The following is a 27,412-nucleotide window of genomic DNA, read 5'->3' on the forward strand; positions in this document are numbered from 1 at the left end:
TTTACAATATTAAAACACAGTGGCTCTGAATTAAACTATTATGAATATTTTCTTACTTTAGTATTAGTAAAAAATACCTACACATGTGAAAATGTAAAATAAACTTTTAGATTAAAACAAAGTAAATAAACTGTACAGAAAAAAAACAATATATTTTATACATTATTTTTCACAGTGTTACACGACGTTTTTTTTAATAATATTTTTCAAGCAAAGATAATAGAGGTATTATGATAAAATGGGCTATAAATATGAACTACGGATTAAAACATCTCGCAAAAAGTAAATTATGGTAAAAAGTTTTAAAATTGAGTACTTCTTACTTTTTGCAACCTGTTATACTTGTGCGGTGGCAACTTTCCCCACTATTTAAGTGCAGTATAACTTCTTAACAAAATATTCCTTGGGGACCTGTGGAACATAAATGATGCTAAATAAAGTACACTATTAACAATAAATTTATTACACTTCATTAAATAAATATAGGACCAAAAAAATTGGACTTTTTTCTTTTTGTATCGGTTTTTTCTAAATAAAATGTAAATTTAATGCCACTTAAGCTTTCCGTAAAGTTTTTATCATAACCACCGTACTTTTGCTATTTCCATCATCTTTTTTTTTTAAATTCACTCACTTCATATTTCTAAGTTTTAAGAACTAAAGGAAATAAAAGGAAAAACGATTAAGAATAGTAATATAAGCTAGACAATTTTATAAATAATCTTGCACTTATTTCTTTAAAATCACAGCAATTTTTTTCCATTAGGTCATAAACTTTAAATACGCAGATATAAATTTAAAACCCTCGTACTTTTTCTCTAAAAATAATTAAAAAGTTTAAGGTCACTGGTCGTCATTTTCATTTCCATTATTAATTTTAAGAACTCGTTTCAAATAGTTCTAATGGTATTTACACAAACAGTTACAAGAACGTGAAAAATGTAACCAGTAAAGCGTAATTTTATACCTCTGTAAAGTTGTCTGCCATATATTTTGTTGGAATCAAGATACAGGAATATTTTTATGCATTAATTGGTAAAAAAATATTGTCTAACAAAAACAATTGTATAAATATTTGTTGAAAGAAAAAAGTTTTAGCATGATAGTGACATAATTCATAATTGTTATTCTTTGTTCATAGATTTAATTCCCTTCAGAATTCGTATAGTTGATTGTTCTAATAGCAATTACCAACCGTCATGTCTGGTTGATAATGTACTCGTATAATTTCACGTGTGAAATATTTTAATGAAATTTAGAATTTTTAAAAATTTAAGAACGTTCAGAAGAAAAAAACAAATGTGAGAAAATCATGAAACAGAACTCATAATAACAATTTTTTGGTTCTAAACACCGTGCAATGGCATGCGTTTGAAGGAGTTTTTACAACCTTTATACGTCATCAGCAGAATGTGACATTTTAAGTGTTAAAACCCTGTTCTTCTAATCTAATGGTAAATTAAATTTTTTACAGATGAGTATTAATTGTTTAATATTTTATGAGGAAAGCAAATTAAGTTGTTAGTGACAAAATAAATACTATTTTTACCTAAGAAGTTTGACAAAGTTTTATCGTCATGCAGTTTTTTCAGAATAAATAAGTAAAATGTTTTAAGATGTGAGGAATGCTTTTATTTACCTTAAAAATATGATATTGTGAAATAAACTAATTAGAGTAATTAATAAAACATATAAATTGAGTAAAATGTTATCCACCACATTACAAAAAATAAGCCCTTCAATATCAACGTATTTTCTGGAAAAATGTTACATTTTTTCATAATTTTCACTATGAGCTTTTAACATGATAACATTTAACATTTAAAATATATTACTGAAAGATAACTGCATAATCTGGATGTTCATACACTTTATTCCCAGCTAATTTTAACCTTTTTTATAATTTAACTCAAATTTGGAGGAGCTAAAAATATTACCTTTAGTAACTAATTCATTAGGTACTCACAGGCTTAATCATTTTTAAAGAACTTTGATGTGTAATTTTTCAACGAAAAAATTGCTCAAAAAAAGAATATATGAAATAAGAAAATTTTTTGGAAACTACTTTACTTTAAAAGATCTGCGTTGTAGAGTTTAGAGAGTGTGATTCTTTAACCTTTATGTGCTTATCTTTATTCAGTTAGTAACCCTCTCATTTTACAGATGGATGCATAATCAAACATTTATTTCTAAAATAGATTCGAATAAGTTTCAGAGAAATGTTCAATGTATAAGCAAACAGTAATAATTCAATACAGCTTTCAAATTAATTGTCCCTTAAATAAACAATTCAATATCTGTTGTGAAACCAACATTGTTTCCTGATTAACCTGAAGAAAATGGTATTGAAAGGATTTCTAAAGATAAATACTACTTACATAAAAGTTATCGGAAATTAAAAACAAATTAAAATTAAAATTAAACAGCTGAAGGTTACGTCCAATACTGATAATTTGCGTAAAAATAAATCAGAAGTGAGGTTAATAAAAACGAGAATAATTTTTTACTGTTTTCATATTTTAAAATTATAGTAGTTCTCGCTTTTTTAAATTGTTTTTCGTGTCTTTTCTTAAGAACTGATAAATTTAATGAATCACGTTCAATAAATCATGTGGAATTTTTTTATGAAAAAAATTTTTCTTTCTAAAATTCATTTTTTAAATATTAATTTCGTACAATAATCCTTGTCAGAAGTCCAGTCTCAATGAAGTTGAGATGGTTTTGGATTAAGAAACAATTTTTCAATCATAATTATGTAGTATGTTATTATATAGTTTATTATTATAATATAGTTAGCTATTATTGTAATTAGTAGTTAGACAATTCAAAATTATACATAGTCTATTGTATCTAATATTTAACAATTGTCATTTCATGTTTTAGGGAAAACATGCGAACTAGCCGAAATGAATTTAAATAAAATATCAACGTTTTAGATAACAGACATTGATTCAAAAGAAGTTTTTCCTGCTACATTTTATGTTGTTATATTTCTTTTTCTTAGTTTATATTGATAAAGAGAATCAATTCAAAGAAAAAAAAAATCGTTCAAATGCGAGGAAATATATTGAATGCGTGGATTTTGTGCATATAAAAACTGTAGACGATCTTCTTTCTATTTAAAAATTTCTTTGTTAGCCATTATAAATAGGAGTGGACATAGAGATAAATTTAAAAGACGTACATATATACTGAATTTTAAATAAGGAACATTTTTTCCCCAAAAAAAAAATTCTTTTCTACATTATGTGAACCATATTAATCTTTAAAAAAATATTCAGGACCGTTTGTGAACAGTATAAAAATCCAATACGACATTCTACAACTGACAGATCAAAGTCAGATATGATATAAAAAAATAAATAAAGTATATTCTCTTTTCTCTAACTCCCCATTCAATTGACTATGAATGACATATTTTAGGACGTATGTTTTATGTGAGGTAAAAAATTATCGAATAATGTATCCTTTTATAACTTTTATATGATAAATTTTCAATGACAATACTACGATGTGTTTTTTTTTTGTATTTCATTGTCCTTAAGTTACACACTAAATTTCTGCTTCATTTAAAAGTAGGGTTTTCAGGATAAGTTTCAGTATTTAGCTTAATTCATCACGGTATTTAAATTTATTTATATTATTTATTCATTTAACTTTGTATTTCTATTCATTTCTCTGTTCTAAACATATTTTGGATTAACCTATAACTTAGGGAGGAGGTTGAAAATGGAGCAGCTTACCGCTATTCCAATTAAAGAGGAAGAGGCGACAAGTGGTCATTGTCAAATGTCGTTTAGAAAGCGTGGACCCTTAACTACCTCGAAAAGGGATCCAATAAAGCAGTTCCGCCGCAAACTTATTACAGAAACCTTTATGCTTGATGCCGGTGATCTGACAGCGAGAGTGATGCTTTCACCATAAACTTGCAGATACTTTCTGTATTATGGCAGAAGGTGCAGTTTTGTTTCGCAATAAGGTTTCACATTCTCCCGTTGTTACCACCGATTTTCCATTATCAAATCATTTTCAGGATCACGATGGAGGATGGTAATACCGATTTCTCTAAAAAGAACGTAATTAAGTCCCCACCGATAATCCTATATGATATCACCGACGTCCTGCTTCATGGATTGATTGGAAACTGGTTAATAAGTGTGACGTAAGAGTATTCAGCCCTGAATAATTACGTGTTATCTCGAAAGATTTGGACGTCTACAAACGGATTATCGACTTGATGTTTGAGCATAATCTGATCGGTCTTGCCTTTACTAGGACGAAAAAGCCTTCCGGGTTGAACTTACACTTTTTTTATTTTTCTGTTTAGCCTCCGGAACCACGGTAAGGTATTACTTCAGAAAATGAATGAGGATGATATATATAAATGTAAATAAAGTGTCTTGAATGTAAGAGTCTTGTACAGTCTCATGTCAACTATTCCTGAGATGTGTGGTTAATTGAATCCAAAGAAGTAAATTGAATCACCAAAGAACACCGATATCCACGATCTAGTATTCAAATCCGTAAAAAGTAACTGTCTACTAGGAACTTACACTATTCCATTCCAATCGAAATTATTAAAGGAGAGCTTGAGGAACACTTCACGCAGTCCGAAGTACAATTAATGCCAGTCATCGAATAACAAAGGTACCCTTGTTGACCTTTTTGTCAACCTTTAGCGAAAGGAAAAAAAGGTTTTTAATCTGAAATACATTGTCAACTGTGACGTAACCTTCGAAACGCCGAAAAGATCTCTTGGTTTCGTCTAGTGTATGCGTTATCAGAAGTACGGCCACATGAAAAACTAAAATTGGCATAATAGTTACACTGGCGTTAAATATGCTGATGGTCTTTGAATTGCAGATTGACCTAAAGATAGAAACACTCCTTCCGTTTGTGTGCTCTGCCATTCAAACCATCCTGCTAACAATAGGGGATGCAAAATATATAAGGAAATCGTGGACAGCAAACAGACGCAAAGGTTATCGAAGACCGGCTACGAAGACTGTCTCTCCAAACCTAATTCAGAACAAACAGCCCGTTTCCTTTGGTTTGGATAATAATAATTTCCCACCATTGGGTAGAAGAACGACTAGACCAGACGTTTGTCCCACTGCCGTCCACGGATTTATTATATGGCTGTTGAGCATGGTGGCCATAATATTGCTAAGAACAAAGTAGAAAAAACTGACTTCCAACACTGAGTCTCTGGTGAAACAAATAGGTATAATAATAGGAAGTCTTATAAACGTTATCTCAAAAAATCTGTTAATGCCTAGACCTCTGAAGGTGGCTACCTGGAATATCAATGGTCTCGCTGGTTGAGGACAGATACTAGAGCCTTTAATACTTGCCGAATCGTTGGACGTCGTCTTGCTTCTAGAGATGCGTTTCACAGAACTTAATTTCTTTCATTTTCGAGGGTATTTGGTCTACAATACACATCATTAGAGCGGATGGATGTATTGCAGTGCTCATCAGAACTTAATTAAGAATCATGGACTACCTGAGTACAAAACAAATCACATTTAAGCCACATCGATTGAAGTTCAGCACTGGTTTGGACAGATCAAGCTTTCTGGAGTCATTTGATCTCCTCCTCTCATGATTACGGTCCACAGTTTCTCTAAGTTTTTCGCAACACTTGTCTTATGATTTGTGGTGGGCGGCGACTGGAACGCTAAACGTCTACTCTGCGGGTCTAGGCTTGTAACAACTAGAGGCAGGGTTATACAGGGATACATTATTAACATGCACCTGAACGTAATATCTGGATTGCAACCGACCTATGGCCATCGGATCCAACTAAGATGCCGGACTTATTGGAGTTTTACATCACTTCGGGTGATTTGTCGTATACCTAGGTTGAAAATAACTACGATTCAATGTCTGACCACTCAGCTGTTCTGCTAACAGTTAGTACGATGGTGATAAGAAGAAAGATATCACCACAAAAACACTCACAACTCACACACTCACAATGTGAGTGTGTGAGCAAACACAGACTTGTCAAAGTCATCAGCAGGACCTTAGAGAAGAAGAAATACTGTTTGGCCGCTTTCTTAGATGTCCAGCAGGTTTTAAACAAGGCCTGGTTGCGTGGGCTCTTATACACTTGAAAAAGAACCTTCTTCATACTTATTACCTCGTTCTTCCTAGCTTCCTGATAGACGTTTCTCCCAGGTAAAAATATAATCAAGTATCATCTACGTTCTCTGACGCAAAGACAGAGGTTCCGCAAGGCTCAATTTTGGGACCTGTCTTATACTGCAGCTTCACCGTTTACCTTCCGGTTGAGAATGAAGGCCGCTTTCTTTTGCCGCTTTTTTCGCTTCTTTACCTGAGGAAATCGTTATTCTGGCTGTTGATGAAAACCCGGCTGTGGCCTCAACTAGTTTACAAACCGAATTAAATCTTATCAGCAAGTAGCTGGGTATATGAAAGATAAGGATTAATCAAGCTAATTAGAGCAATATGCCATTCTCATGAGGACAGGAGATTGCTCACTGGTCGAGCTTGATGGCATTTGAATCCTGCATACTGAAACTGTAAGCTGTCTAGATCTTTACTTGGGTTGTAATTTGACGTGGAAGGTTCATGTAAAAGAGAAGAGAAAGCAATTTAACATGAAGTTCAAGGAAATATACTGGTTGCTGGGGAGGAGGTCTGATTTATTTTTGTGTAATAAGCTACTTTATACTCGGCGATTTTTGAAACCAGTATGGACATATAGCGTCCAAATATGGAGCACGGAAAGCAAGACAAATGTTAAAATCGTACTGCAGTTTCAAAATAAACTAGCATGTTGTATAGCTGAGGTGCCGTGGTTTGCTAAAAACATTGAAATCCAAAAATATTTGGGTCTAAAATATGTCAAGAAAGAAATACTTTTCTGTTTGAAATATAATCTTCGGCCAAATCACCACGTTAACGATTTGGCCGTAAGCCTTCTGGACAACGGGGAAGATATTAGAAATCATAAGTGGCTACATCTTCTGGACCTTACCGTATAGTGTTATTACATCGGCTGAATGTTGTGCATTAATCAACTCTAAATTCCCTTCTCTGTTTCAGTTTTCACAAACTTTTTACATTTTTTCTTTTTTGGTTTTCTTTTCTAAGTGTTTTATTAATCTGTCATTTTTTAATTCTTGTTATTGTTTTTTTTTCTATTATACTTTTGAAAAACTACTTTGTTTTCTCTGTTAGTTTTCTTCAAAACTACCTTGCGTATGTTCTACGTTCTATCCATAGAAGCTCTATATAGAAATATTAGTATGTAATTTTTGAAACTTCTCAGTGAGAATTCCTTCTTAATATCAATTTCTAGAATATAACTTAATTTTTCAACAAATTTAACCGATTTTATATACAAATTTTTAATGTAAAAGTTATGTTTTCATTAGATTCAGGAATATTTAACAATTTAATCATTCATATTTTTCCTTTTAATGTATATCTTATACCGCAATACATCTACAAGTATACTTAACTAAAAAAATAAATTAATTAAAGTTAACATTTTATTAACCTCTTTCAAGGTGTTGTATTTCATAAATACAATTGTTTAATATAAAAAAATGACAAAATTTATTAATTAATTTTTTCAAGTAATTCTCCATCGCATGGTATTCAGATTAATCTATCTCATGTAAAATACAGTTATCAATCAGGTTATTAATTATGAAGACTAGTATAACTTTTACTGAATAACTTCAGTTATGCCGTACGTAACTGTGTCGTCACTACTTAACTTGTGGTGTGGTTTTTTATTAAGCAACTGTTTATTAGTTATTAAAGAGAAAATGTTTTGACATTTTTCTTATTAACATATTTACGTTGGTACTGGTTTTGTTAGTGGTAATACTTACATTACAGATTTTCAGTAAGTGTCTTAACCCAAAAAATGCTTACGTTTTACGTATGATATCAAATTTAAGGTCAACTAATAATTAAAATTCTTAAACGTTCAAAGATGTAAGTAACTCGCGATTTCCTTGTTAAATTCATATTAAATTGTTGTTTATAACTTAATGTAATACAAATACATATGCTTCATGTTTTCAAATTGCAGTTTAAGATTATTAGTTTGCAGTTCTGTGTCTACTGTCGACGGGCAGTCTGTTTCTACTACTTATTAGATCCCTTCAATGCTTTCCTTTTTAAATGCTGCACTACAGCTAACATCCACTTAAAACCTACTCTGCCACATACTAACTTACACAACTTTCTTACCCCAAAAATATTTTTTGATTAAGCAAATTTAATAGATTAATAAGAAATTAACTATTTTCATTTTCCGGAAAAAATGTTTTTTTCTTATTTCAATCAGTGCTTTCTGGCTAGACTAATAATTTTTCAACATCAACAACTTTTTTTTTAGTTTTGGTCAGATAAATATTAATGTAAACTCGTCTTTTTGAGCCCAAAATTCATTTAATGAGAGTAAATAGAAAGATAATTATTTTAATTTTAATAATTGTCTTTCATTACAGATGTCGCTATGTAGGAACCTAATAGCTACAATAGGAAGAGAAAAGGTATAAATGAAAAAAAAATATTAGTAAAAATTCAAAATTTTTGTTTTGCATCAGTATTGGATGAAGGTAGGATTCAAAAAGAGATAATGAATACGCCAAGAGAAATTTTATACGTATCTAATAATAATTAAGTGAAGGACAATGAGTTTCTAAGTCAGGGAAAGGAAACGAAAAGATATCGTGGGAACAAATACGAAATAATTTGTTTTCACTATATTAAAAGGTATTTCATAAAAACATAAGGATGACTTATTTACAGCAATGAAGAAAACCAGTTAGAAATCGAGCTTGTCAAAAAAGACTATTTAGCTCATAAAAATATAAGCAGGGACAGATGATTTCATATCTGATAGTATGAAAGAAAAATATAAAGCCATAGTCCAACATCAGAACGACTTCTAAATAACTTTTACGAGATGTTATTTTCACAAACTACCGTTAGATAATGAACTAGACGGAAAAATGTATCAAAGGTAAATATACCAGTACTTAATTTCCTAGAAAATACAGCAATTGTTGATCCAAAAAATTTCATTTCTCGTTACTAAATTTAGAAAGTTAATAGTGTTACATGAAATAGAATCAGTTCAGAGACGTTGACAGCATACTGCCTAATAGATAATATTTGAAAAAGTTTTCATATTTTTCACTTCATTTCTTCTCAATTTCATCAAAATTGAGAAGCCTGGTTCTCAGGCAGCAGTCAGTGATATTTCTTGAGGCCTTTTAACAGTATGAATAATCTGGTAGTGAATAAATGTTTTTTTTTTACCCGTTTCTATAGAAATATAATTAATTTATATTCCGCTCAAATCCGTGATTTCATTAACCACCGTTGCAATGTGATTTGAGCCAAAACTCACGCCGCTTAATCCCAATAAAAATGAGATGCATGGGAGTTAAATGTTAAAAGGATTTTCAGAAAGTAGAAAATGGGAGTTATTTCACTGAAAATAGTACTTGAAAACTATTAATTTCACTTGTCGATCAAATGTAATAAAAAAAAGTGTAGAATACGAATAAGTAATAACATGATAGTGATTGCCCTTGCTATGTAAACACCCTGTTCTACTTGAGTATTGTGTAATCCATAAATCCAAAACTGTAACCAAATGATAAAGGAGGTAGTAGTAGTTTGCTTATAAAACGTTGCGCTGTAATTGGAATACTGCAAGGAATGTAAAATTCTTCTCCTTTAGATTTAAACAAACAAATTCAAATATTTCATAAAAGTCTCATCTACATTGTAAACCATTCTGTGTAAATAGGAAGTACCGTAAACAGGATGCTATCAATCAAATTATACTTGGATAAATTTGCACTAAGCTCACCTACTTCCGAAGAAATCTGTATATTTCGAAATATTATTAAAATAAAACTTTCATTACTCCAAGAATTTTTTCATCAATGACCTGTACTGTAGTATTTATTAATTATTATGTCAAATCATTTTACTGGATAGTTACTTACACTTCTATTTTCAGTCATACCCTTTACTCAATCTCAAACTAACCGTTTGACCCAACTAAAGTTTACTTTTTAAACATTTTTTTCACCAATGCTTGAAATGTTACAAAGGTGCTTATATTCTACAATATTAACATTTCACAGAAAATTTTAAATAAATATGTTTTTCTGTTTAAATCTGCGAATTTTATTCTCTCGATCTTTATTACAATATCAGATTTTTTTCAGGCCTACGATTTAGTATGTAAAAGTATAGTAAAAAATGTACGAAGCAATATGTTAGCAGGAAGATCTCTGTCCAAAAGGATAATAGGATTATTATTTAACTATAGGATAGTTATTTAAATTTTATACTCAGAAAAGCGGTGATTTGACAATAGAAACCTGTTCCAACTCATTTTTCTAGCACACCGTGTCTAAAAAAAGTAGTAGTCGTAATTTACAGAAATATTGATTAAAAATTATCAATATTGGATATACGTCATTGGGGAAAATAGCAAAGAATTTTACTGCAATTCTTCATAAAAGTCGCAAAACGAGGAAACACATCGCAAATGTTTTGTTATTCAACAAAGGTAAAAAAAATGTATTAAAAAATCCATTGAATTGTTTTAATCCTCAATCCATAACTAATATTATATATTGCATTAATCCCAGTTAATTTTATATTCAGTTTAACTAATAAACTGTTTTTACATTTATTAATAATTGTTTTATAACGATTAATTTTTTTTTCAACTGGTAGATAAAATTAAAATTTTATTGTTAAAAAAAACAAAGATTTTTTAAGCGGGATTTTTAAGTTCCGCTTGAAAAAAACATGAGCAGAATGTACCACTAAATGAGATATAAATTAAACTATTCTTTTTTAATATTCACTTAATAAAATTATAAACGGTAGATGATTGAGAAGTAGAAATTATTTTACATCTGTAAAAGTGTAATTATGATCTCATTGTTACACACAATATCTTGCTTATATATTTCCTTACTTTGAGAACTAATATCAAACTAACTAAAACCACCCAAACTTTCTGTGTATAATAACGGTGGACACGTACACCTATACGACGTTGACAATTTCGTGTGACGCCGGACAAACTGCGTCTGGGTAAGAAGAATTTTGTACACATGAGCTATTCGAAGTCAATTGAAAAACAGAAATTTGTGGGAAATATACTTTTAAAAAGTTATCTGTTGCTCATTACACAAAACACTAAAAAAAAAAAAACAGAAACCTTTCGCATTTACTAATTATGTACAAATTACTTTAAATGTAATATTGAAATACACTGTAAATTTAATCAGAAAGTAAGTTTAAATGAAGAATTTTTATTGTTCATAATTCTTATCAATTACTTTGAAAATAAACATGGATGATTTATTTAATTTGATGTTCCATGAAGTATGTGAATGAACGTCTCTTACGTAATAATGTTAGATGGAAGAATTAAGTGGATAACTAGGAGGTCAGTTTCATAAGTTATCGAAATCCTTTTTCTTTTAACACCTCTTATCTTGTTCATAAGGGATGAAGAACGTCATTCTATCTCCTCTTCCCTATGTTCAATCTTAGCAGCAGTGTGGGTTGAAATAATCTGATCTGGCCAAAGATCGACGCTAAAAGTTACTGCCCCACTACAAACACTGATCTGTTCTTTCAACATTTCTGGCAACACAGCAACTGCTCCAAAAATATATTTCAGACTGAATCGTCTATGTTTTATTAATAAATAATGAAAATAGATTAAAACTAATTCACAATTAAATAAGAATTAAAATAGAAACGATCGGTTAATTAACTGCTGCATTTTTTGTTTTTTTTAAAAAATTAACAAAAAAATATTTTAAAAATGTTAATAAAATCTATGAGAAATATGCAGATGCAAAGATTTAATTTTTTTTGTTCAAATGGTGTGATTGAAATTAATTATACGAAAATAGAAAGTTGAGAAGAAAATACGTATAACAACGTCCGATGATCAGTTGTTCATCCATGCATTTTCGTTTTTGGTTTAATTTGTTTACCTTTTTTTATATGACGCAAAACTTAAAATAATAATAAATAAATCTTAATGGAATTTCATCCTCACCCTACTTGTAAGTGTTACAACTAAGCAAGAAACAAGAAACAACTTTCCACATTAGTCAGCGTGTTACCAAAATTTTATTTTTATTTTCCCTCTGTATGTAATACCAAACTAACTAAAATCATTCAAACTTCTTCTGTATAATAAGTGTGGACACGTTTATCTGTAAGTTTCCACGGTCGTAGACTTAAACATATGTATTATATATAATTACAAATAATGTGTACTGACTTTGTTTTATTTTTTTTTTAATTATTAACGTATATAATTCGTCTCACAATTTTATTAAAAAAATTGTCGCCAACAGCAGTAGGAATTAAAGTATATGAAATTTTTAGAACAAAATCAGAATATAGCTGATTAAAGATATAAAACAAAACCTATAATTTTTTTTTGTTTCAGTGTATTATTCTAGAAGTGAGTTATTAAATTATATATTTATTTAGTTATTATTATATTTATGTTATTATTTGGAGGACATTTTATTTTTTTTTTCAGTGTTAAATTAATCTTTGGGTTAACCTATACCTCCATTAAGGGCTTCTAGTGTGGATCAGCCTTCGACTGTGTTCACAGATGAAAATGGGTCGACAGCCTGTAGTTCCTATATAACGTTGTCTAGAAAGTGCAGATCCTTGTGGCCTTTGGTAGAAATCCAAGAAAACAGTCTCGATGCAGATTTAGAGATATATTTGATGTATCTGATGACAGCGAAAATGAAACTTACAACACAGATCCGCATGTAACGCCTGAACCGTGGTAAAATGTGCAGGGTTTGCGTGGACGTAATACATCTCACTTCCGTGTATTGACTGGTAATTAACTCTATCGAATTGTTTTAAAAACCTTCCGAAGAAGAAAACTAACGTAAACCCGATCGGTAGGACGAAATTAAGCCACCATCTATAGTCCACCACTATAAGCCAATATAAGCCACCACTATAGTATGGTGTATGGCAGTGGTGATGTGAGGCTATACAAATCGACTGATACAATGTCGATGAATGTGACTACAATATTAGAATATTCAGCCCTAAACAACTACGCATTATTTCAAGGGATGTTGCAGCCTACCAAAAGATAATTGACTTTGTGAGTGAAGACCAAATGATCGGCCTCACTTTCACCAGGAAGGATGAAATAGCATTTCATATCATAGTGGGGAACCTACAATTTTCTGTTCCAATTGAAATTATCACAGAAGAACTTCAGAATCATGGTTGTGTAGTCCGTATCATTGTCAGTGCAAGGCACCGAATTACAAAAGAGCCTATATCAACTTTCTTTGCAAATTTTGAGCAGAGAGATAACAACAAGGAGGTGTATCGGTTAAAATATATCGCACAATTTTATTTTACGATTTTCTTTGAGGCGCACCGATAGTCTCAACAGTACGGCCATACAAAAAAATACGGCCTTATAAATGTGTGAAATGTGGTGAAGGATATAGGAATGCTGATTGTACTGAAGGTAGGAACACCTCTTTGGTTAACGAATAGTTCTACTTTAGGCTAGGTAAATTAACATATAATATAGAGTTTATCGTACAACAAATAGGAACCAATGTAACCGTCCGGAAAACTACCGGGGATGTAGGGTTTACAAGGAGATCATGGGTAGAAAATAGAGACATAGGGTTACATCGACTAGGAGACTAACTACTCCCACTGAAAATCAAGGTAGGCAGGCTAGAATATTGAAAATGCAACTTCCCAAAATTTGGTAGGAAAACGAGTGATGATCCAGAAACGAATATTTCTACTTGTCCAAGCTAGGTAAACTAACATATAATATAGTTTATCTTACAACAAATAGGAAACCTAATAGGACTTTTATGAAATTAATTACCAAACTCTGTGAATAGCTATGTTACTGAGAGATGCAACATGGAAAATTAATGCACTAGCAGCTTGGAAAGACGAGTTAGAAGCTTTATTGGTTGGTGAATACTTAGGGATTCACTAAACAATATTCAACTTCCTTCATTGATGAAATATACATTCCTATCAATGTATTTTTAGTACGACTAATAACCGTGTACGGCCTTATTCATGTATGAAATGCGGTGACGACATAGGAATGCTGATTGCACTAAAGATAGGAAAACTCCCGTTCTTTGGGCGCTATGTGTTACCAAAGTAACCATCCGGTAAACTACTGGGATTATAGGGTTATTCTCAAATTTCCATCAGTGAAATGAGTTTCCGAAAGCTAATGTCTTGCTTTCTTTCGTCTTACAGGTAATTCTATCTACTGTACCAACCATCCCGATGGCAAAGCACATGGAGGTACGGCGATTATAGTTAAAAAAGAAATAAAACAGTATCAACTGCCGGAGTACAGTGCCGGAGTATTTCATTTAGGGAAGCTCAGTAGAGATCCAGGACTGGCTTGGACCTGTAAGAGTGTCTGCAGTATATTGTCCTCCTCGACAATTGATGACGGCAAATCGGTACACAATGTGGCTTCATACAGGCCAATAAGTCTATACATTTTCTATCAAAAGAGTTCGAAAGGTTGTTTTTTCGGAGAATATGGCCTGTTTTGGAGAATTGCTGTGCAATTCCTGACCATCAGTTTGGTTTCCGTTGTGGGGATTCCACTATCAAATAAACACGCACTCGTAAACGTAATCAGCTGAAGCCTTGAAGAGAAAAAATAATGTTCAGTAACTTTCTTAGACATCCACCAGGTCTTTGAAAAGGTCAAAGGAGATAAATGGAAGGAGGTACAACGTTTCAATTCAAAGTAGGAACATCGTCTTAACTACCACACAGGTCACTTGGCAGTAAACTTATTAGACAATGGAAATAATATTAGAAGTTTGAACCAACTGCAAGTTCTAGACCTAAATGTTCCTATAATGTCTTAATGTGTCTAAAGTAAACTCGAACGCGATTATTGTGTATTATCAATGCAAGTTTTTATTTCAAATCTGTTACTCATGCTTCGTTTTTGTTTTTTTAGATTGGTTCATCATTTTTTTTTAAACTGTATTTATTATATCTTATTTTTCTTTCTATTGTTCAAGTAGTGTTGAATATCATTCATAATTGCTAAATTAAACTGTATGTGCTTGGCACAAAAGTTTTTATTACACTAGTAAATTAATTTGCTAAGGACTCCTTATCACGTGATATGGAATGTGATCCAATTTACTTAATTATTTTATATAAATGGAACCTATTGTAAATAAGTTTTGAATCAATAAAAAAAATTCATCGTAAACTCTCTTATCAAGGTTATAATTCAATTTTTGTTTTCTTTTTCCATGATGAAAGGTAAAAGATTTGTCTAATTGCAATTTTATCTAGAATGTTGATGAAAAGGTATTCCACTTGAATTTCTATCTACACTGTAAATTTCATTTTGGTGAGCTTGAAATAATTCATGTAGTGAGTGAAATATCACTTCCTACCTGAATATTGCCATTTCATAACTTTTTTTTTAGATTTAAATTAATATTTCTTTGTATAATAAGCATTCTATCACGATATTACAGTGAATTTTATCAAGAAGTATCTTCAGTTTCAAGATTACAAGATATTAAACTAGACTTTCAAGGATTTATCAACACACTACAAATTTAAAATTCAAAAACTCTTAGATTAGACATTTTTTTGTTAATAAATTAAACAAAGTGATTAAAATTTGACGTCTTGAAAAGAATATTTAGTAGAAATCAAAAATAATTTTATATACTTTTTAAATAGGTACTATAAATATTAAATAATATAAAAATATTGAATAATAAAACAATAAAGATGGTTGTCAATTATGCAATTTAGTAGTTAACAGTAATTAATAGTAGTTGTTAAAAAGCAATGAAAACGCTTTTATTCTATCGCAAATAAGAAAGTAAACCTCCTAGCAATAAAGACCAGATCTAAGAACAATTAGCCATCTAATGTAATGTTATTTTTGTATTCGTACTGAAGTTTGTATTATTTTATATGACAATGTACATTACTGTTATGTATTCATATTGAGTATTTAAACGTACTGTAACCTTTACGCCAACGTAATACGTGTACATACCGGAGTGATTTAGAAAAACTTTAAATGTTCTTTTCACATTTAATTATTTTATAAACCAAATTTGAAAATAAGCTATAAAATTTATAGCAATTTGTAACAATATAAAATTTTCTATCATTTACTTAACCCATTTACCATTTACTATCACTGGTTTGATAACCTTTTTCCCATCTATCTTATTTTTAGCTGTCATAACTGCCAAAGCAATGTTTATCTCTTTCATTATTGACAACAGAAGTTTTCTTCCACCATTTTTATTATTAATCTATACTTCCTTTTCATATATTTCTACTTTTTATTATCACAGCCTAGTTTAATAACGATTTATATTTAGATGCACCTTTTTGTTTCATGGTTTATAAATTCCAATTTATACGAATAAGATAACGTTTTTTCATGTTGTTCACGGTTGTTGAAACTAATTAAGGAAGTCAAATTTTTTTTACATTTATTTCGCCTATCAGTTTATTATATTACCTCGTGTTACCCATATATTAAACTTCAAAAATTTTATTTTTTGATTTATTTAAAGAAATATTTTTCTGAAACTACTTCATATACATTCACGGCAACGACTAACATTCTAAATGATACTCTAATATAGTACATTTACTATGAAGATTTTATCAAAATAAACCAAATGATGATTTGAAGGTTATTATTAACCAGGAAATGAGGTTGTAAATGTTACATAACTTATTATTTATTTTGTTAAAAAAAATACTCCTAGAACAATTTGTTTAATATTAGCAATCTTCACGAAACGAACGTCTTAGGGATATATCAGCTTGAAACCCTTTAGTTTTAATAGAAGCGCAGTTGTAACAGTATATTATATATGTAAACAAATATATAGTATGTTATGATTTTCGTCCAAGTTAATTGTGTCTACGAAGAAATTAATTGAGTTTGTAAACAAATTAGAAAACACTAAAATCAAACACAATTAGCTACCGATCAATAACAAGGGGGTTGTGTTTTATAGAAGAAAAATATTTAAAAGTGCTTAACCTTTATATTTCTTCTTTGTTTTGTTCTAATCACTGTCCAAATTTTTTTCCTTAGGGTCAACGATTACAGACTAATTTTTTACATTAAGAGTGGTGTCATCAACTTTTGCACTTTCATTCTTCACACAACAGGATGAGACTGTTGCATAAATTAAACATATTTTGGTACCTTTTATTTTAAAATAATCATTGCCATAAATTATTTAAATCGTTGTTTTATCTTTATCTGAACCTCTTTATCATATAGTTATGCCTCAAGCGGTATTAATTCTTAGTCATTCTCTTAATCTGAAAAGGAACTGTAGTGTTCTCCTTCTACAGGATTCTTTCTTAGTATTTATCTATTTACTGTACTTTGATTATTGATTATACTTTGATTAATACCTTCGTAAAATCAGTTTACTCATCACACACAATAAAATGTTACCATATTCTTAAAATTACTTTCGAGCTGACGTCGCGTGATAATCTGGCTTTTCATTTAAATGTTTCACTATTACAGTTTCAAATATATTTGAAATCTATCTCTTTATAATATAGAAATGTGACTACAGATTGTTATTATTTTTCTAGTACTGGTATATACACTAACTGTAATTATAATTTGTCACAGGTCATAGATGTAATAGATTCCTAACTGATTTCAGATGAAAAGCTACTAATAAAAATTAAGACATAAAAAAAATATTAAAGTAATATATTTGTTCTATGGTACTATGAAGACATGTTTTAAATATTTAGTATCACTTCTGTGCCTTAACTCCCAATTTTTTTAGTCTGCGGGATTCCTAGATCATAGGCTCTAGAACAGATTTTAGGAATTTCAACAGTTTACAAGATTGAAGTAAAATTCTAAGGAATTAGATCTTTTAAATAATTCAAAATGTAAACCTAACAAATAAATAAATAAAAACAAAAAACATACCTCAGATGTAAAATATAATCCTATTAAAAGTTCGTATTGGACTTCATACGTAATTTCAATTCATATGGAACGATGACTGCTCATAAATATGTATGGTAATGTCGAATTCTAAACTGTAAATATTCATTTCTCCTACTATTATATGTAGCTCGGAGCTATATGCGGTTCGTCACTGCTATTTTAACAGATAGTTAATGTTCATGACTATATATTTCCATTAGACATGTTTTTCAAAATACGTTGCCCACCAGCATTAGTAAAAAAAAAAAAAAAAAAAAAAACACTCCTAACTCTCATTAGTGGTTCAAAGAAAATTTGTAGTACTTCGAAATTCAATTTTCACTCAATGAGTGATACCAATATACTGAGCCTTTTAAGTAGATTTCATAAGAAAACTACTTATTATAATGGGTGCCATGATTCGACTTCGGGAAAATTTAGAAATATCTTCGCGTTTCACATCCCCCAAATCGCAAAACCACCGTCAATTCAAAAGTTTATGTATACGTTTATATATATATTTCACTTTTTTGTGGACACGATAACTGCCGTAATTTTGCGCCAATCACTTTCAAATCGATACATAAAATATAACGACCCAAAGTTTCGGCGGAATTTGTTAATGGCCAAAATCGGACCATAGAGGTGGAAGTGGGGAGGTTTTTTGGAAAAAATATCACTATTACTTTCTTATCACGTAAAATATTGAATTCGTTTAAAGTTCCTATAAAGTATTGAATTCGTTTAAAGTTCCTACTATTCTTTGGATAAGGGCCTAAAACTTATTTCAGTTAAGGTTTTTGATATCACCAACAATTGCCCTAGGGGGTGGAAAAAATGGGAATTCGAAGACAAAAAAAATATTATAGCTTTCTTAACAGGTACAGTATTGAATCAGTTTAAAGTGGTCCGGTTTTAAGTGGTTAGTCCTCTAAACATTATTTAAAACTTTTGTCTGAAACAATTTTTGACATAACTGACAATTACGGCAAGGGATGACCAAAATGTTGCTCTGACTGTAAGAAGATGGGGCTTGTCGTTTGCTAAACATGTGAAACTTTTTTTCACATGCAACCATTGTATTGTGTGATGTGAAGTTTTTCTTAACTTTAAACTGGAAATCTTTTTTATCCCCTACTTAGCACCGGTGAAATCTGCCACCGCCTTCCGGTGTACCGAAAGGGATTTTTTTTTATTAATTGCCGCTAATTTTTTTTGTGGAATATTGTGTTACAGGGTCAGAGAAAATGAGAATTTCTACCAAAAGAAAATTATATCACTATTTAAAAATGTTTTTAAATACCTGGAGTTTTTATCTAACTCTATTAGATTTTTGTATATGGGAGTGAGTAAAGTATACAAAAAAGTAATACAGGAGTTGATTTAATTTCAGGATGATATTTCAAATTAAATTCTAACCTTGGAATTCTTAATATTTTATTTATGAATTCTTAATTCATAATATTCGTTAGCAGATAGTTCGAGAATGTTGTAGTATAAAAAAAAATTATCATTGAATTCTGTATTCTGTAATTTTGTAAAAAATAACTTATTTACAATTGTATAAAGGAATTAACAACTTTTCGTAATTAGTGTTAAAATTTTCATTAAAATTTATTGAAATTATGTAATAATTCATCTATCACGGTAAATAAAAATCGTTGCTTTTGCTAGTCAAATAGATTGCTAATAATTAATCAAGTGCAAGTAAGTGAGATCGATAAATAAAAATATGTGTATCGATTACTTTCTGCATTTTAGGATTGAATTTACGATTTCAGTTGTGAGTAACATTGGTCACACGACTGCAATGCATAATGACAGAATGGAAATTGATTTATATATTAGCTAGATTGTTCCTCGTTGTAACTACGAACGTGAAGTGAAACTGTAACGTGTATCCCATCTCCCTAGTGGTATGAAGTAATTTAAACATACAAACATACGCTCCCGTAGAATGAAAACACACAAATGCCCAATTTACTTACACATACTAAATGTTACGCTATCTTAATATTCAATAACATAATGTGTCAACGTTTACTTAACATTTATCATTCAATAAAGGTAATTAAAAATAAATAAAAGTTTAACATCTATAAATTATTGTTATTGCTAACATTATTTACACTCAAAAATTTTTAAATGAAAAACTGTTCAATAGAAAATAATTTGTTAGTCAACGTATTTTTATCTTAACTGTTCACTAAAAAATTACAAAAAAACTATAACGGTAATTTTTGTAATTAATAAAATTTTTTTTACAAATTTTGTTTTTAAACGTTTTTGAAAAAATCAGGAAAGATCTATATAAAAATAATTTCTATTTTACTGAGATTTTGTAATAAAATTATTAGGAAAAATGTTACCAAGTGTGATTAGCTATTCAATTTAGTTTTCAATAAAAATTAATTTATTGAATTAAAATATATCATTCGTATTTATATGTTAAATATCTCTTGAATATAAATAAACAAATTAATATATGCTATAATTAAAATTAACGTTATAAAAATATTATTATTTATTACATTTGCTTTATTTTTAATTAATTTTATTTATTTACGACGTAATAGAATTATTTTAATTTTATTATTAAATTACCTATTTAATAAAATAAATTTTAAATCTTCTTTAGCGATATTATTAATATATTTGAAACTGTAACTTCAAATAAATTATATTATTATTTGTAACGTAAATTATATATTAAAACTACTAATTATTTAATGTATATTATAAATAGTTCAACATCTTAAATAATTATTGGGAATGCATTTTTTTTAAATATATACGTAAGTAAAGAATAATAAGTTATAAGTTGAGAATATCGTCTTTTATAGATTGTAATATATATATATATATATATATATATATATATATATGTTGAAGGATTTTACAACAATTTGTACAATTATTATTTGGTTCTATAAGAAACAAAGAAAGGATTTTTTATTTTACCGAATGGAATTGATTTCTAACTTTAAGTGCATGCAATAAATATAGATTTATGAAACTTTTTTGATATATCAACATTATTTAATAAAATAATTTATTATAATCATAAATTTTACATATAAGAAGTTACAATGATTGTTGAATACTAAAAAATTTTATTAAATCTAGAGATAATTCTGATTTAACAAAAGACAAAAGCTTGACCATCTAAAAGTTATGATGAATATAAAGCGGTACTTAGTAAGATACATAGGTTCCAACCAATTTCAACTGCATGAAATTACTTTATAATATGAAAGAAATGCATATGAACTCGGTGAGTAGTTGAAATAGTGATTACTAAGAGAATATCAATAATATTTTTATGAGAGATATTTTGCTTTATCAAAATTTACGTAAAAACTATGAGCAAATTTAGCCTAAATATATTAATGATTTTGCAATCATTTTCTTGTTTTGATGAACTGTTCCACTTCTTTCTGTTGATGTTAATATTTTTTATGTAACATCTTCACTACATTCTACACCTTAAATTACTAACTTAGAAGCTGCATTATTGGTCTCTTTTACAGTATTCGTCCTCAACACTTCCTTCTATTGTCAAATTACCTAACCCAGTTACCTTGTTTTTCTCTGTTAAAATGCAGATGCAAATTTTTTTCATTTCTTTATCCTCTTAAGATATTTGTTTTTAAACTGTATCAAGCAAATTTATTTTTAACATCTTGCGGTCCAAACAATTTTAAAAAAGATAGCTTTTCTTTTTCTGTCGTCAATGTTTTGTTGGCACAAAGTTTACAGTCTACACGATTGAAAAAATAGCCAATTTTCAATTAAATTAAATTTTCTCCTACGCATGTCTACTAGTGCTGTAGATATATATAAATGCTTTTAACTTTTTCTTCTAATTTTTTTTTTTATTCATCCAACATATAACAAATAAAAAACATTGTCTTCTCCTTAGGTAGTCACTTCAATTTTAAATTATTTCTTTAATTTCTCCATTGCTCCTCCTGCTTACCTCTCTTCTATTCTTAAGATTGGTAATTTGATTACTTTACAGTTCTTTATTTAATATTTTATTCCCTAAATCTGATTTCACTTAAAACTGAACGAACTTTCATTTTATTTTGCATTGACAAATAGTCCTCTGTATATATAAAAGTAATGTGGAACGTTTTACTCTTCTTTAATTTTCTGCATTTTACCTTCTTTTCTACATTATTAACCTTCTACATTTTTCTGAGAGCTTGATCATCCATGATCGGTTTTCATCGTGAACATTATCTGCACCATACATTCTGTTAATTTCCAACATATCCAAGTGAATTTTTTCTATGCTCAAAATTGATATTTGGGAATTTATAAATTACGACCTGTTTAAAAAAAAAATGATTTGATATTTTTTGTGTGTTGTAATAATAACATATAATTATTGATATTTTTTCACAAATAATCTACTTTTGATGCTTTCTAACAAACTATTTTTAGGGAAGCCGTTTATTAGAATAAATAAAAAACATGTTTTATGTTACAGATAAAAAAAAATTAAATAGAATTTTTCTTCCTTTCTAAAGTCAGCTTTGCTCGAAAGACAGCTTGGAGTGATACAGATCATATAAGGACTTTCAAAAAATATTTTAATTGACAAAAATTAATCTTAATTCAAGTTGTTTTAATTACAAATAATAATTAGGAGGTTTTATTTTTTTAGAATTTATTTATGGATAACGAATGAATCTGGTACACAACAGTACCGTAGTAGATCAGCTAGTCGAATTTATTATAAATTTATCTATTTTTATGATTGTAAAAGAAATGATTGTTTTTCTAAAAAAGATACAATTATCAAATAAAAAAATAACGCTACGGATGTTAATAAAATATCGTGTTACTATATCCGTTGAAACTTATCCGAATGGACAAAAAATATAGTTAGAAAACAGCTAATACATAATGTTTTATTTTAATATGTATTTTATACACCTTTTTATTTAGTAAACTGGAAAACTAATTTAAATTGTTTAACCCTTATAAATCCATTCCAGATTGGACAGGCTTCATGACACATGTACGTCCAATTACTGTGGGCATACGCGAGATAGGAATAATATTCTGGTGTTACACCACTTTTTTTGTTAACTAACGTTAGTTAGTTAGTAACAAACACTTATAAATTCTGACAGTAGATTAATAGCAAGAGTAAATATCCTTCCAGAATAGCTGCTCCTGACTTGTTCTGATGACGCTACAAACCCCAAAATCAGATGCATGTTACAAAAACCCTTGATACTTGAGATTCAATTATATTTAAGTTCCTACACTGCCACTTTATTAAGGTTGGTAATATTCAACCGACAATGTCTTTAGGGTTAAATAGAATGAAGAGCAACTGGTCATCAGTAAAGATTGAAAATAAAACAGATATTCCGCGGGTATGGAATCAAGTGTGATTCGAAATGTAGTGGCGTTCTTAGAGCGGGCATAGAGAACCAAGTTCAGAAGGACTTTTACTAATGGTAGAATTTATAACTGCTTCTTACCAGTAATGTATTACTTCGACAGTTCGTAAAGTACTGAAATAAAGAGCGGTACATTTTTTTCTTTCTGATCTTGACCCACAGCAATTGAATTTATAGTGTGTTTTGAAGTCTACATTGCCTTTAATAATAATATTAAATTGACGTATTTAAAAATAACATTATATTAAATATTTTACATTTTTAGTACTCACAAGCGATAATTAATTTAAATGAATTCACAGCGATTCAGAATATAGACATTAAAAACCCTGAAAATTCGTAAATACATCCTACGACAATTTTTGTATCGAATGTAATTATTTATCTTTCTTAGCTTTGTCGTAATTAAATTATATAATGACGCGTTTTAGATATACTCCATTTTCAAAGCTACCGTTCTCAGGGTACAGTGAGTTTTGAAAAAGGAATATATCCGAAACGCGTCATCGTACGATTTAATTATGACAAAACTAAGAAAAGTAGATAACTGTACTCTATACAAAAATTAAGATGATCTTAGTAGTAAAAAAATAATACATTCTATTTAAAAATCATGTTTAATTTGACTTTAGGTAGGATTTAATGTTTTCGTTGTTGAGAATTCAGTTATCAAATAGTTATAATGATAAAAGTACTGGAGAGTTATAATTTTAAAAAAATACCTGGAAAAATGAATAATCAGTTTACCTCTTAATTACAATCCGATTCATAATAGAAAGCAAAAAATAAACTATCTTGAAAACTGTTCTACTGCACAAAGTTAAATTAATATACTAGAAAATAAGTTAATTTATCCTGTAGAAAAATATCGATGCTCAGTAACCGGAAACAGTTTTAATAATAGCACAATCAGTATAAATGAATGAAGTTAAAAAATTAAAACTTTTAAATTTTGTTGATAATCAGTTTTTTATTTACCAAATAAATTTACTAACTGGCTCCTTTCAATTAGTACAGAACATTACTTCAACAATTTAACTATTGATCTAAAGATCCACTATTTCAGTTCAGGTGGGTGTTCTGTTTGCACTAAACGTTTTTCTCAGCAATACCAATATTTTTATTGCGAAATGTAAAAAGTTACAAAGATCCATAAAATCAAATACCTGTTTCACTTGGGTATGAAACAGATATTGATTTTCGTGAATTCATAATAATTGGGTTCAGGATACCTTGAATCTTGGTTTAACACATATTCCGCGATAAAGTCAAGTAAAAAGTGATGTGTATTTATAATATATCATATGGGTTATTAAATATGTATATTTATATCTTATAATAAAAATTACGCTCCTGAAATTTCACTGTGTCTGTTGATGTCAATAATTCTAGTAGTTGGATCACCATTCAAACATCAACTTGAAAGAAAAAACATATTTATTTTTTTATATGAAAATTGGAATTATATTAAATTAAAAATTGATAAAATAAATAATAATTTTTTGATTAAAATATTTTAAAATGTATAATTTTTTTTTGTTTCTGACACTTTTTTTATATTCTGTTTTTTAAATGTTACTATTCGGTACAAAGAAAAAACAGCTGGCGATTTTTAAATTAACTAAAATTTAGAGAAATCTGTTCTATTTAATCCCATATGGATTTATAGGAAAAAGATTAATTTTACCATTTATTGTAATCTGTGCATTATTAAGGTCCATAAGAACCATTGAATGAATTATATGAATTTTCTCCTCAGATATTGAATAATACCTTTAATTATTTTTTTTCGCTTTAAGCTGAAGCCCATTATAATTATTGAAATCCTTTCACTGAAATTTATGTCAAATCACCTGAAGTATATGTTAAATTGAAATTACACAATCAAAAAGTAATCACGTTGCCAAATCTCAGAAAAAATAAATTTTTTATTATCCTTTATTCTTTAAGAAAAATTAACAATAATTTTTGTAAAGAACACTGAAATTATGTTTGTTTGTTTGAAATGGTGTTATATTTTTTCAAACTGTCCTAGGGATTGGAACAGAATTTTTCTTGACGACTGTCAAGAACTATTCCTCTTCTCTAATCGACATCTTATATTGCTTAAAGTATAATTCTAACATTTTCAGCTAAAACTGTTGCAATGTTAATAAGTTATCATTGAAGTAAAATGTAAAATTTTAACATAGATCCTCAAGAGTAAAATAAAAATTCTAAGAATTAGTAGATTGAAACTTTGTTCCTGTATAAAAAAAATAAATTTTTATAGATCTGCATTTGTATAAACCTGAGAATTGATATTTGTTCACAAAGATATGTATAACTAGTAATAGTTATGCAATTGTTTTTTTTTAGAACTTGAAATTACGTTTAATTCTTAGGTTATGAAAATTACTATAAATAGAGCATAACAAAGTTAGTAAATTAACGCATGTGATAAATATATGTTGTAATGATATAAAAGCTATCCCAGTCTAGGGAGGATATTGTGGCTGATCACATCCCGCCTTTCAGAATTGAAGAGCTTATCCGGGCCTGCAGGCGGATGAAGCTGCACAACAGCTCGGGTCAGGATGGAATACCATTCGAGGTGATCCGAATCATGGTAGAGGAGGCGCCAACAGAGGTCCTTCGGGTACTAAATGGTGTTTTGAGTCGAGGATCCATCCCGGAGACCTGGAAAAGATCACGGCTGGTCTTAATCAAGAAACACAACACTGAGGCGTCTCCGTCTTCGTACAGGCCTATATGTCTGGTGAACAACATTACAAAGTTACTGGAGCGGATGATCGACGTAAGGCTTCGGGAAGAGATTGACCGCGGCGGAAACAGTTTGGCTTTCGGCCTGGAAGGTCTACGGTTGATGCTGTCAATGCAGTAATGGAGATAGCTGACAAGGCAGTAACAAGGCAGTGACAAGGCTGAGAATGTATAAGCCTGGTGGTCCAGGTACCGGAGCACCAGGCTTATACCAATCGTAATATTTCTTGATATGCGGAACGCATTCAACTTGCTCAGCTGGGAATCTATCTTCCGGGCGCTGAGAGGGTTAGGCGTTAGTGGTTACCTGAGGAGGATAATACAGGCTTACCTCGACGATCGGCGACTTGTATATAGGCTGGGGGATAACGAACTGTGGTTCCGGGCTACACGTGGGGTGTCCCAGGGCTCTGTCTTGGGACCCCTCCTCTGGAACGTGGTCCATGATGAGGTACGTCGGCTGCATTACCCGGAAGGGGTGACTCTTATTAAAGTACAAATAAAAGATATTTTTACCCTTATCAATGTCTTTTTGCCGTCCGAACATCTTCATAACATGGGATTCATACAATTTATTAATTAAAATTTTGAAGAAAAAGGAATAATGACTGTTCTGTATTGGGATATAAGGTCTATATGTTTATTTACGTGTCATTGATAATCTCAGGAAAAAATGAATCGATCTAAAAAAAAATTTTAATACTTGTTTAAAATTTACTCGATCCTACGTGTCACAAGTTATGCAGTTATTCATAGACCCGCTGTAATTTTGTGCTTTTTCTTACTCCTTCATGATAAAACGATTAATAATAATATGAGAAATGTATTGGCTAAATCTGATTATGAGAAATCCATTGATAACAGAGGCACCAAAATTTGGGATCTAATTCTAAGAAGCCAGAAGTTTAACATCATTAGCGTTAAATTAAAAAATTGTAAGAGTCGGATTCAAACTGTTAGGCATTTTCAGGCAGTGGTTGGTATAAGAATTGGACTAGGCGTGGAGTTCGCGCTTCCGCCGGACTCGGTTAGCTTGTTCAGAGGGTAATATTGTAGGAAAAGAAGAGTGAAGATGTCCGAAAAGCCTAAAGCGAAGCCGTTGGCTGAGATAATAATTTTTATTGATACAAATTTCTGCCGAGGCTTTTGCATCGGTGGC

General features: G+C 29.8%; 1 protein-coding gene across 5 annotated transcripts in view; it reads right to left on the minus strand.

Annotated features, from left to right (window-relative positions):
* LOC142318222 (octopamine receptor beta-2R-like) overlaps positions 1 to 27,412 on the minus strand; it is a 785,889-nt gene that overhangs the window by 397,686 nt on the left and 360,791 nt on the right. Inside the window, exon 4 of one of the 5 annotated variants that reach the window (XM_075354806.1) lies at positions 324 to 411. The exons of the other annotated variants lie outside the window; for them this stretch is intronic. The gene's annotated coding sequence lies outside the window, so the exon portion shown is untranslated. The remainder of the gene's footprint in view (positions 1 to 323; positions 412 to 27,412) is intronic. 5 annotated transcript variants of the gene reach the window in all.

Source organism: Lycorma delicatula, chromosome 1 (assembly GCF_047948215.1).
Source record: "Lycorma delicatula isolate Av1 chromosome 1, ASM4794821v1, whole genome shotgun sequence".
Classification (NCBI taxonomy): domain Eukaryota; kingdom Metazoa; phylum Arthropoda; class Insecta; order Hemiptera; family Fulgoridae; genus Lycorma; species Lycorma delicatula.